We start from the raw sequence: 10,127 nt of genomic DNA on the forward strand, positions 1-10,127 counted from the left end.
CAACAGACAAAGTCACTTACGAATATATTATTTTCACGTGCGTTTAATTGTTAAGGGTTCCATATTAAATGAGTACTTTTCCGGACTATATCCGTAACAAAGGAAACTGAACTTTGATTGCGGAAACTAAGCGTACATCAAAAGAATTGCTGAGTCGTAAGATTACCGGACAAAGGTTAAGGACTAAGGTTAAGGACAAAGGTTAAGGTTAAGGTGTTTACCAAGGTTAACAAGCGCTTGGGTCTACTCGGCCGCATCCGATCATGTTTAACGCTTAAGGCAGCGAAATGCGTATCCAACTGTCTCGTGTTACCAGTCCTGTGCTGCACCGACACAGCCTGGGGTGAATTGTCTGTTGAGTGCAAGAGTAGATTACAGCGCCTACAAAATCGAGCTGCACGTATAATTGTCAGACGAGATAGCACCAGCGAAGCTCTCAAGACACTAGGATGGCCTAACTTAGAAACTATCAGGAAGAGGAACAAATCTATCTTAGTCTTCAAATGTCATAATGATTTATTGCCCCAGTATCTTTCTGATTATTTTAATAGAAACCACAGTTTCCATAGTTACAATACACGTCGGCGTGAAGACATTCATCCTTCAAGACCCAAACTTAGCCTCGGGAAGAGAACTTTTAGATACTCCGGAGCGATTTTATTTAATTCGTTACCTGAAACATACAAACGGGCAGCGTCCTTGGAGGCTGTGGCGCTTGCGGCGACTGACAAGAAAGTTCAATTATCCAAAAGTTCAAGATTTCAAGTCGTGTCGCGGCGAAGCATTTAGGGACTACTTTACGGGTCGTGAAACTCAAAAGGTCAAGAACCTCGGAGAACCGAGGTTCCAAGGTTGACGGTTAACGGTGATTTATTCCAACGAAAAAACGACCAATAGTACAGAAAGGCCAAAATGCCAAATCGACCAATTAAAACGACCAGCTAAAACGACCAAACGATCAAACGTCCAAACGACCAAAACGACCGTAAACTGAAATACAATACAACGAAATTCTACTAATTAAGTCGAAATAGACGCGCAATCAAAACTAGGTCCTAGCGACGATAATGCGGCTTTCACATAAACAATTAACTAGCATAAAAGTATCTTAAAACTAATCGAGTTTCGATCAACAGTCGTGCTCTAGAATAATATCAGGAACTGATTTAGAGCCTAGCGCTCTCTAACTTAAAACTTAGTGGGCGTTCCTTCCTGATAAATGCGTTTCCATCCAATTGACGCCGTTTGCGACTATGAAGCGATTAATCCCTCTTGTGGTTGATTGTACAATAATCCGTTTGCGTACATTCGCCCATAATGAAATCTAACTTAACAACGATAAAAAATTACTTACATATCGGTCCCACTTGTGCCAATTGCAAGGATTCAAGACAACGCAAACCAAACTTCAATACTATCGTAGGTGACTCTCTAACAAAAAGAGACGCTACAGCCGCTTTTATATGCGCGTGGGGACGCTAAAAGGTCCGATTACAAGACCAATCAAACTGAGAAAAATACGAATAAACATTGCAAATAGGGACAAGTAACTATGGTCGGATCAAAAAAGGCCAATCAAATAAATGGGAACTGGTTAGTGTCCTTAACATGGCTCCCCTGAAATAATATATTTCACAAAACTAAATCATATTAAATTATAAGTGTTCAGAATGTTCATATCAAGGTTCAATTGTTCACTAAAATCAAGCTCTATTTACAGTTCAGTTCAAATGCTTGTTGAGGCTCTTTGGCTGGGAATTACCCCGGATATCGTCATTCAGTTCTTACTTGACATTAGCAACACTAGCTTGTGCACTGGTCGCTCCAGATACCGCACTGGACCAGTCCGCTTTCCCTTGTTGTCCAAGCAGCTGTCCGCAAGAGCTACTTGGACCTTGCGTACTTGACCATCAGGGCTGGGGTAAACAGCTGACACACGTGCTAGCTCCCAGGCGCTTCGAGGTTGATTCTCATCCTTCACTAAGACGACGTCATCAGTCAGCAAATTACTCCGAGGGCGTATCCATTTCTGCCGTTGCTGTAAGGTGAGAAGGAACTCCTTTCTCCAGCGAGTCCAAAACTCGTTTGCTAAATGCTGAACACGCCTCCAACGCTTTCTACAAAACATGTCTGCTGGCTGGAACGTACCTGGTGGAGCGAGAACGACCCTTGACTTCATGGTCAGCAGATGGTTAGGGGTCAAGGGTCTTGGTGAATCTGGATCAGCAAGCTGGTTGACTGTCAGCGGGCGACTATTGACTATCGCCTCCGCTTCACACATTAGAGTCCTGAGAGACTCATCATCTAACTGCTCTCCATTATTCTGCAAAAGAGATGAGAGGACGTTGCGCACTGATCTTATTTGGCGCTCCCAAACTCCTCCCATATGGCTTGCTGCTGGAACATTCATTTTGAAGGAGAACCAATCACATTGCTCCTCCAACAGCTTGGCTTTAATCTTTTCCTGATCCATCTCTGCTAAGGCTTGGGTGAGTTCCCTTCTAGCTCCTACGAAGTTTGTTCCTTGGTCGCTCCTTAGCTGACGGATGGGACCTCGACGACTGATGAATCTTCATAAGGCGTTGATAAATGCATCCGTCTCGAGAAAAATGGCGGTTTCAAGGTGTATAGCTCTCGATGCCATACACGTGAAAAGGACGCCGTAGCGTTTCAGCTCCTTACGGCCGTCCTTTACTATGAAGGGGCCAAAATAATCTACAGCACAGTAGGTGAAGGACGGAGTAGCTTCAAGGCGATCTTCAGGCAGGTCTGACATCCTTTGTTCCTGTACAGCTCCACGCAGTTTCTGACACTTGACACAGGACGAAATCACGCTGGCGACAACTGATGATCCGTTGATCACCCAGAACCCGTTCGATCGGATCTCGTTAAGGGTCATGCCTTTGCCTTGATGTCTCGTGCGCTCGTGAAAATATTTTACAATCAGCATCGTGATGTGGCTATCTCGTGGTAAGATGATAGGAAACTTTACGTCATCAGACAGGCTTGCACGTTTGAGACGACCACCCACCCGTAACATTCCGTCCGCATCTATAAATGGATCAAGCTTGTAGAGCGAGCCAGATGCTTTCATGTTTGCCTTCCTCTCCTGGGCGAAGACTCTACTGCTGGGTTCTGCCTTTTGCTGCTTTATCTTCTTTAAGGTTACTAACTCCTCCTTGAATGAAATGTTCTGCACTGCGCGAATGATTTCGCACTCGGCGCTTTTCAAATCGCTGACCTTCAACGATCGTATTTCTTCATTGTCACTTTGTTTCTTGTGCACGCGATCTCTTAAGCTCTTGACGTAGCGTAGACACAGAGCGACTGCTCGTTTGGCACGATACCAGTTAGAGAAATACTTCACTCTCCCCGCAAGGTTTGTCTTCTCTGAATCTGTCTGGTCAATCTGTGTGGTTGCCATGGCGACAGATTTCTTAACTTCAGGATCGTCTTGCTTCAGCTCAATACTGGCCTTTGTATCTTCTCGGTTACTAGTTGGCCACTGGTTTTCCTTCTCCCATAGGAAAGCTGGTCCAGTGATCCATCGGGAATCCAACAGTTCTTGTGCTTTCATTCCTCGCGAAGCCTCGTCTGCTGGATTTAGTTTAGACTCGATGTACTTCCATTGCTGAGTGGAAGTGTTGTCCTGAATGTCTTGTACTCTGTTAGCGACGAACACATGGAATCGTCTGCTCTCGTTGCTAATATAACCAAGTACCACTTGGCTGTCCGTCCAGAAATATTCTTGATCAATTTGATGTTGCAACTCCTGACGCAGCTGTTGGCGTATCCTTACTGAGCACACAGCGGCAGTCAGCTCCAACCTCGGTATGGTTACTGGTTTCAGTGGCGCCACTCTAGACTTGCCCATGACAAAGGAGCAGTGAATTCTCTGGTTTTCATCAATCGGGCGCAAGTAACTGCATTGACCATGGCCTTTAACGCTCGCGTCTGAGAAATGGTGGAGTTCTGTTCTCACTACACGGCCAAAATTTTCGGGCTTGTAACATCTGGGGATCGAAATGCTCCGCAGTTGTAGCAACTCTGCTTTCCACTTCGTCTACCTAACCTTCACATCCTCTGGTATCGGATCATCCCATCCTACGTCAAGGCGGCACAGCTGAAGGATTGACTTCCCTTCTAACAAAAGTGGAGCAACGAATCCGAGAGGATCGAATATTGAGCTCACAGTTGAAAGTATTCCTCGTCTAGTGTATGGCTTGTCTTGCAACACGATGGTGAACTGAAAACAGTCAGTCTCAACGCACCACTGAACACCGAGTGCACGCTCTAAGGGAAGCGAATCGAGGTCCAAGTCTAATGTTTTAACACCATCTGCTCGGTCTGACTCCGGTATTCTTCTAATGACTTCTTTTCTATTTGAAACGAACTTGTGGAGACGAAAACCTCCTTTGCTGCACATCTGCTTAACATTCGCAACCAGCTCTACTGCTTCACTGACTGAGGGAACGGACTTTAGACCGTCGTCAACATAGAAAGCGTTGCGAAGGAAGTTTGCAGCAGCAGGACCAAACTCATTCTCGTAGTCGTTCGCAGTTGACTTCAAAGCGAAGTTAGCGCAGCCTGGCGACGAGTTAGCTCCAAATAAGTGCACAGTCATCCTGTACTCTTGAGGTTCTTTAGAAGTATCGCCATCCTCCCACCAGAGAAAGCGTAACATATCCCTCTGTTCTTCGTTTACTCTGACTTGATGGAACATACCCTCTATATCGCACATGAACGCAACGTACTCACGGCGGAATCTCACTAGTACGCCAATCAGGTTGTTTGTCAAATCAGGACCTTGAAGCAGATGCTTGTTCAATGATTCATTTTCAAATTCTGCGACGCAGTCAAACACAACACGGATTTTGTTTGGTTTCTTGGGGTGATAGACACCATGGTGCGGAATGTACCAAACACTGTGCTTCCTTTCTGGTTGGACACTGGATACATCGTCTACCTTTGGCACCCTTTCGGCGTATCCACTGTCTATCATCTTCTTCATAAATTCCACATAGTCTTCGCGGTATTTCTTGTTGTTTCTTGATTCAAACCGTTTTTTAAGCTGATTGAGGCGGCGAAGCGCTGCATCCCTATTGTTTGGCAGTTCAATATCTTCATTCTTCAAAGGCAGTGGGAGCTCGTAGTGCCCGTCTTCGCACTGATGGATCCCTTCCTCAGCAATTTGCAGAAACTTTCTATCTTCTTTGGATAAACCATGCCTCTGTGTATTCTTATGTTCAATGAAATCAAGTCCAAACATTTGACTGATCGCAGATGGATTTATTATTTCCTTTGTTTTCCCGTTGAAAACAAAACTAAGTTGACTGTCGCGTGATCCCGGAACGATTTCCTTCGCCAATATGCGATGACAAGTCGAATTCAGGGCGTGATCTCCCAGGGGGGTGTCTGACGTCTTGACAGGTCCTACGATACTCCATCCTAGCAAGGTTCGAACCGCGTAGGGCTCTTCGCTCTTGCCCTGAATGACTTCCTTTAGTTTGATTGCCTTTGGACAGTTGCAACCGATCAGCAGGGCGATTTCTAAACCCTCTTCATATGGCGGAATCTTATCTCTAATCTTGTGAAGGTGTGGCTATTTGTCGACTATCTCTGGTGTCGGAATTTGATCTCGTCTGGACGGAATACTTCGTCTAGCATACGCCTTTGGTAGCTCAACTTGGGCTCGTTTGTCGAGACGCTGCACTATCAAGCCTTCAACTCTTCGTACGGATAACGTCTCGCGACCAAGCATGGTGCTCAAATTCAGACTGGTTTCAACACCCTCTATGCCGAGTTCATGTTGCACTTGTGTGGTGACGAAGGTCGTGTCATTTGCATCATCCAGGAGCGCGTACACATTGACTTCTTTGTCTGGATTGTCCTTATGGAACAGCACAACTTGAACTATTCGGCAGTTGGTTATGATGCTAGCGGAGTCTGCGACCGAGTTGTGCGCTACGGCTGTTGCGTTAGAATTTGCGGACTCTCTTACGACCGGTTGGCTTTCACTTGGCGTTTCCCTGCTACTAGAGGCTTGCTGAGAAGCTTGCGGCCTGGAGTCGGACTGTGGATTGTCTCTGGACATGGGTCTCCCGCGATGCATGAGTGTGTGATGACGTCCTCCGCATTATTTACAGGTGAATCTATTTGGACAGCCCGCTGACAAGTGACCCTTCTCAAAACAGCCGTAACAGAGACCCTTGTTGCGAATAATTTCATCGCGTTCTTTTACGGAACTCTTCAAAAACTTGCTGCACTTAGTGAGAGCGTGCTGACCATTACACATGGGGCAGGACGACTGATCTGATTGATTGATCGGCGACTTTGAAGGCGAGGCCGGGCTGTGACTTGGTGTACTCCGACTTGGCGCGCTTCGACTGCGAGTGGTTGATGTGGCGAACGAACGTGCGCTTGGCCTGTTGCTACCCCTGTTGTTCGGTCTGAAAATCCGTCCCGACCTGGACTGGTATCCTCCTACGTTCTTCCTTTTCTCCCTCTTTAGCGCATCCGGAGAGAAAATGGGATCATTTGCCAGCTCTGATTCCCCTCTTACGAACTTCACAAAGTCGCTGAAGGTAACGATTTTCTTCAATTTTGTCTGAGCTTCATGGGCGTGTCGGCACCACTTCACACCGGAGTAGGAAGGCAGTTTAGCGCTGATCTGAAGGAGCGTTTGAGTTGAATCAAGGTCCCCCATGGACTGCATCGATTTCATTGCTTCTTCACAACGAACGAGGAAATCTGAAAAGGCTTGAATAGCACTGCTGTCTCCATCATTGATCTGTGGCCAGCTTCTGAGACTAGACTTATAGGCCTCGGCTACATGGACAGGATTTCCAAAGCGGTGGTCTAGCAACTTGCGGGCTTCTTTGTAGGCACTATCGGAACTCATGGCTAAGAAGCCTTTCACCACGTCATTCGCTTTACCTTTGGTGTACTTGTCTAAGAAGAAGAGTCTATCTCTGTCCAGAGGTACATTAGTGGAGATAATTGCATCGAAGGCGGTCACGAAGGCTGGATACTCGAATGGATCTCCGGAGAACGCAGGCGGCTCTTTTACAGGAAGGTGGCTAACCCTCTGCTGATTGATAATTAACGAGCTTAACTCTGTTTGTTTTACTTGTAGGTTTATGATCTCCTGCAGAGCTGTGTTTATGTCATGACTTTGGCTTTGCGGCGCGATTACAGGCTCGGTTTCCAAAGGCTTGGGAGGACAAACAGGAGAACTGCTTGGAACGAACGGAGGAGCATACGGATTAACAGAAAAGCTTCTTTCTTGTTTGATGTTTTCCGAATTCAACTCTGACTTCATTTCCTTCTTTACACTAGTCAACTCTTAATCGCTCGGCAGTTTTTCGTCTTCGAGAATTCTTTTTATTGCCGATTCCTCCGCGTTTGCAATTGCTAGATCCCTTTCGAGTTGTAATCGCCTCAGTTCCTTTTCCCTTTCCAGAAATTCAATTTCGGCCTGTAACTTTGCCGATTTTGTTGCTGCATCAACCAAAGCTAGACTAAGGTGTTTTGTGGACGAGGAACTTATTCTGGACCCGTCAGACAATCTGGACTTCCTACTGTGACTTGACTTCACAGATGGCGTGGGTGCAGGTTTTCTTTCCAGTACCTGGATGCGTTCAGAGACTCTAATCCTACACTCAAAATACTCTCGATCGCGCGTGTCAAACCATCGATACGAAACCTCCCTTTCTAGTTCCGATTCCAACAAAATATCGTACTCTCTATGAGCGTCAGTGAATTCATCTTTCAATTGATCCAAATGATCCCTTTCTGCTTCTAATTGTTCTATTTCGGTGTCAGGCAAGTCACCAATGGCGTTAATAATTTCAATCTGTTCTTTCAGTACCTTGTAGGCGGAATTCCGATTAGCAAGTTTTAGTTCCAGCTGATACGCCTTCCCCTTTTCGGTCATTTTCTTTTTTCGACCTGAGCTTTTAGATTTTTCGAAGGTGCCTGGCTTGATGCCTGCTATGCTTTTCGGCGGCGGATGTGTTTGTTTTGACGCGTCGATATCCGGATCTGATGACGTTTGGTTACGGAAGAATGCAAGACTATCCGGTGCACTGACAATACTCATTTTTATCCACAAAACAAAGTTCCAAAAATTCAAAACAAAGTTCAAAGGCTGTTGATAACCATTGGCGGAATGTAGCCACGATGTTTTACTCGGACAACGATATTTTACTGTGGCGCTTGCGGCGACTGACAAGAAAGTTCAATTATCCAAAAGTTCAAGATTTCAAGTCGTGTCGCGGCGAAGCATTTAGGGACTACTTTACGGGTCGTAAAACTCAAAAGGTCAAGAACCACGGAGAACCAAAGTTGACGGTTAACGGTGATTTATTCCAACGAAAAAACGACCAATAGTACAGAAAGGCCAAAATGCCAAATCGACCAATTAAAACGACCAGCTAAAACGACCAAACGATCAAACGTCCAAACGACCAAAACGACCGTAAACTGAAATACAATACAACGAAATTCTACTAATTAAGTCGAAATAGACGCGCAATCAAAACTAGGTCCTAGCGACGATAATGCGGCTTTCACATAAACAATTAACTAGCATAAAAGTATCTTAAAACTAATCGAGTTTCGATCAACAGTCGTGCTCTAGAATAATATCAGGAACTGATTTAGAGCCTAGCGCTCTCTAACTTAAAACTTAGTGGGCGTTCCTTCCTGATAAATGCGTTTCCATCCAGTTGACGCCGTTTGCGACTATGAAGCGATTAATCCCTCTTGTGGTTGATTGTACAATAATCCGTTTGCGTACATTCGCCCATAATGAAATCTAACTTAACAACGATAAAAAATTACTTACATATCGGTCCCACTTGTGCCAATTGCAAGGATTCAAGACAACGCAAACCAAACTTCAATACTATCGTAGGTGACTCTCTAACAAAAAGAGACGCTACAGCCGCTTTTATATGCGCGTGGGGACGCTAAAAGGTCCGATTACAAGACCAATCAAACTGAGAAAAATACGAATAAACATTGCAACTAGGGACAAGTAACTATGGTCTGATCAAGGCCAATCAAATAAATGGGAACTGGTTAGTGTCCTTAACAGTGGCTTTTAAGCGACTAATGATGAAACACGATTTTGCATAGATTTTTTTCTTAGTGTGCAAATGTTTTTATTTATTTTTTCTATCCTATGATATTTTAACCCAAAAGTGTTTGAGTCATATGTATTGTAATTTTTTTCTCATACCATAATAATAATTATTTTAGGTGTATACAGGGCCCCTCAGGATAACAGCCCCGTAGCTGATTGGGCCACCCTGTCTAAATAAAGATCACTTACTTACTTACTTACTTACTTACTTACTTACTTACTTACTTACTCGGGTGATCGAGCAAAGTACATGAGCCACGTGCAATGTTCTCTTACACGTGTACAAGCCACCTGTTGAACTAGAATAAATTAAAATAAGAACTCATTGTTTGAAAACCCTATGTTGGTTTGTAATGAAAGCGAACGATTATAAGCGAAAAATACATAAGGTAAACGGCTAAATATGAAGTAGCAAAAGCGAAAACAAGTAAAATATCGAGCGATGAAACACATATCAAATCGGTTGTTAATGCGACCGAGAATGTCCACTTCTCGTGTCCACATGCTGAGTTGATTAAATATTCCTTTCAAAATCTCAAAGCTATTGTTACTACCTGATTATGTATTCTATTCCAAATGAAAAGCTATTGAAATACGCTTGCCAAGCGTATTAAAGTGAAACGCGAAATCTCTCGTAACAACCCTGATCATCATAAACAGCTGGTCGGAAAGGGGTTTATTTATTTTATAACCCTCCGATTAGTTTCTGAAACGCGCTTGCTTGACTGTGGAAGAGACAAAACAGCCAGCGATGGCCACGGCGTGATTGTTGCAAATAAGTGGAATAAATAGAGGATTTTACATGACCTCGCGGAGATATGAAATTTCTCTTCGAGAAGAGAAATTTCATATCTCACTGAGCGGTTATGTAATAAGAAGACTTTTGAACAATACCTGGAGATGGCATATACTCGCTATTTCTACAATTTAAAGTTTTACTGAATATTATCTTTGTCGGCTGAAGCTTTCTTCAGTAATT

General features: G+C 44.3%; 1 protein-coding gene and 1 pseudogene across 1 annotated transcript in view; one reads left to right on the forward strand and one right to left on the reverse strand.

The window, feature by feature from the left end:
• The window catches only part of LOC146463206 (fibronectin type III domain-containing protein-like), a 112,853-nt gene that overhangs the window by 37,039 nt on the left and 65,687 nt on the right, over positions 1-10,127 (forward strand). The gene's annotated exons all lie outside the window — the stretch shown is intronic.
• Positions 4,064-6,112, reverse strand: LOC146463209 (uncharacterized; annotated as a pseudogene).

This window comes from Pavona decussata, unplaced genomic scaffold, assembly GCF_977016875.1.
Source record: "Pavona decussata unplaced genomic scaffold, jaPavDecu1.1 SCAFFOLD_180, whole genome shotgun sequence".
Lineage (NCBI taxonomy): Eukaryota > Metazoa > Cnidaria > Anthozoa > Scleractinia > Agariciidae > Pavona > Pavona decussata.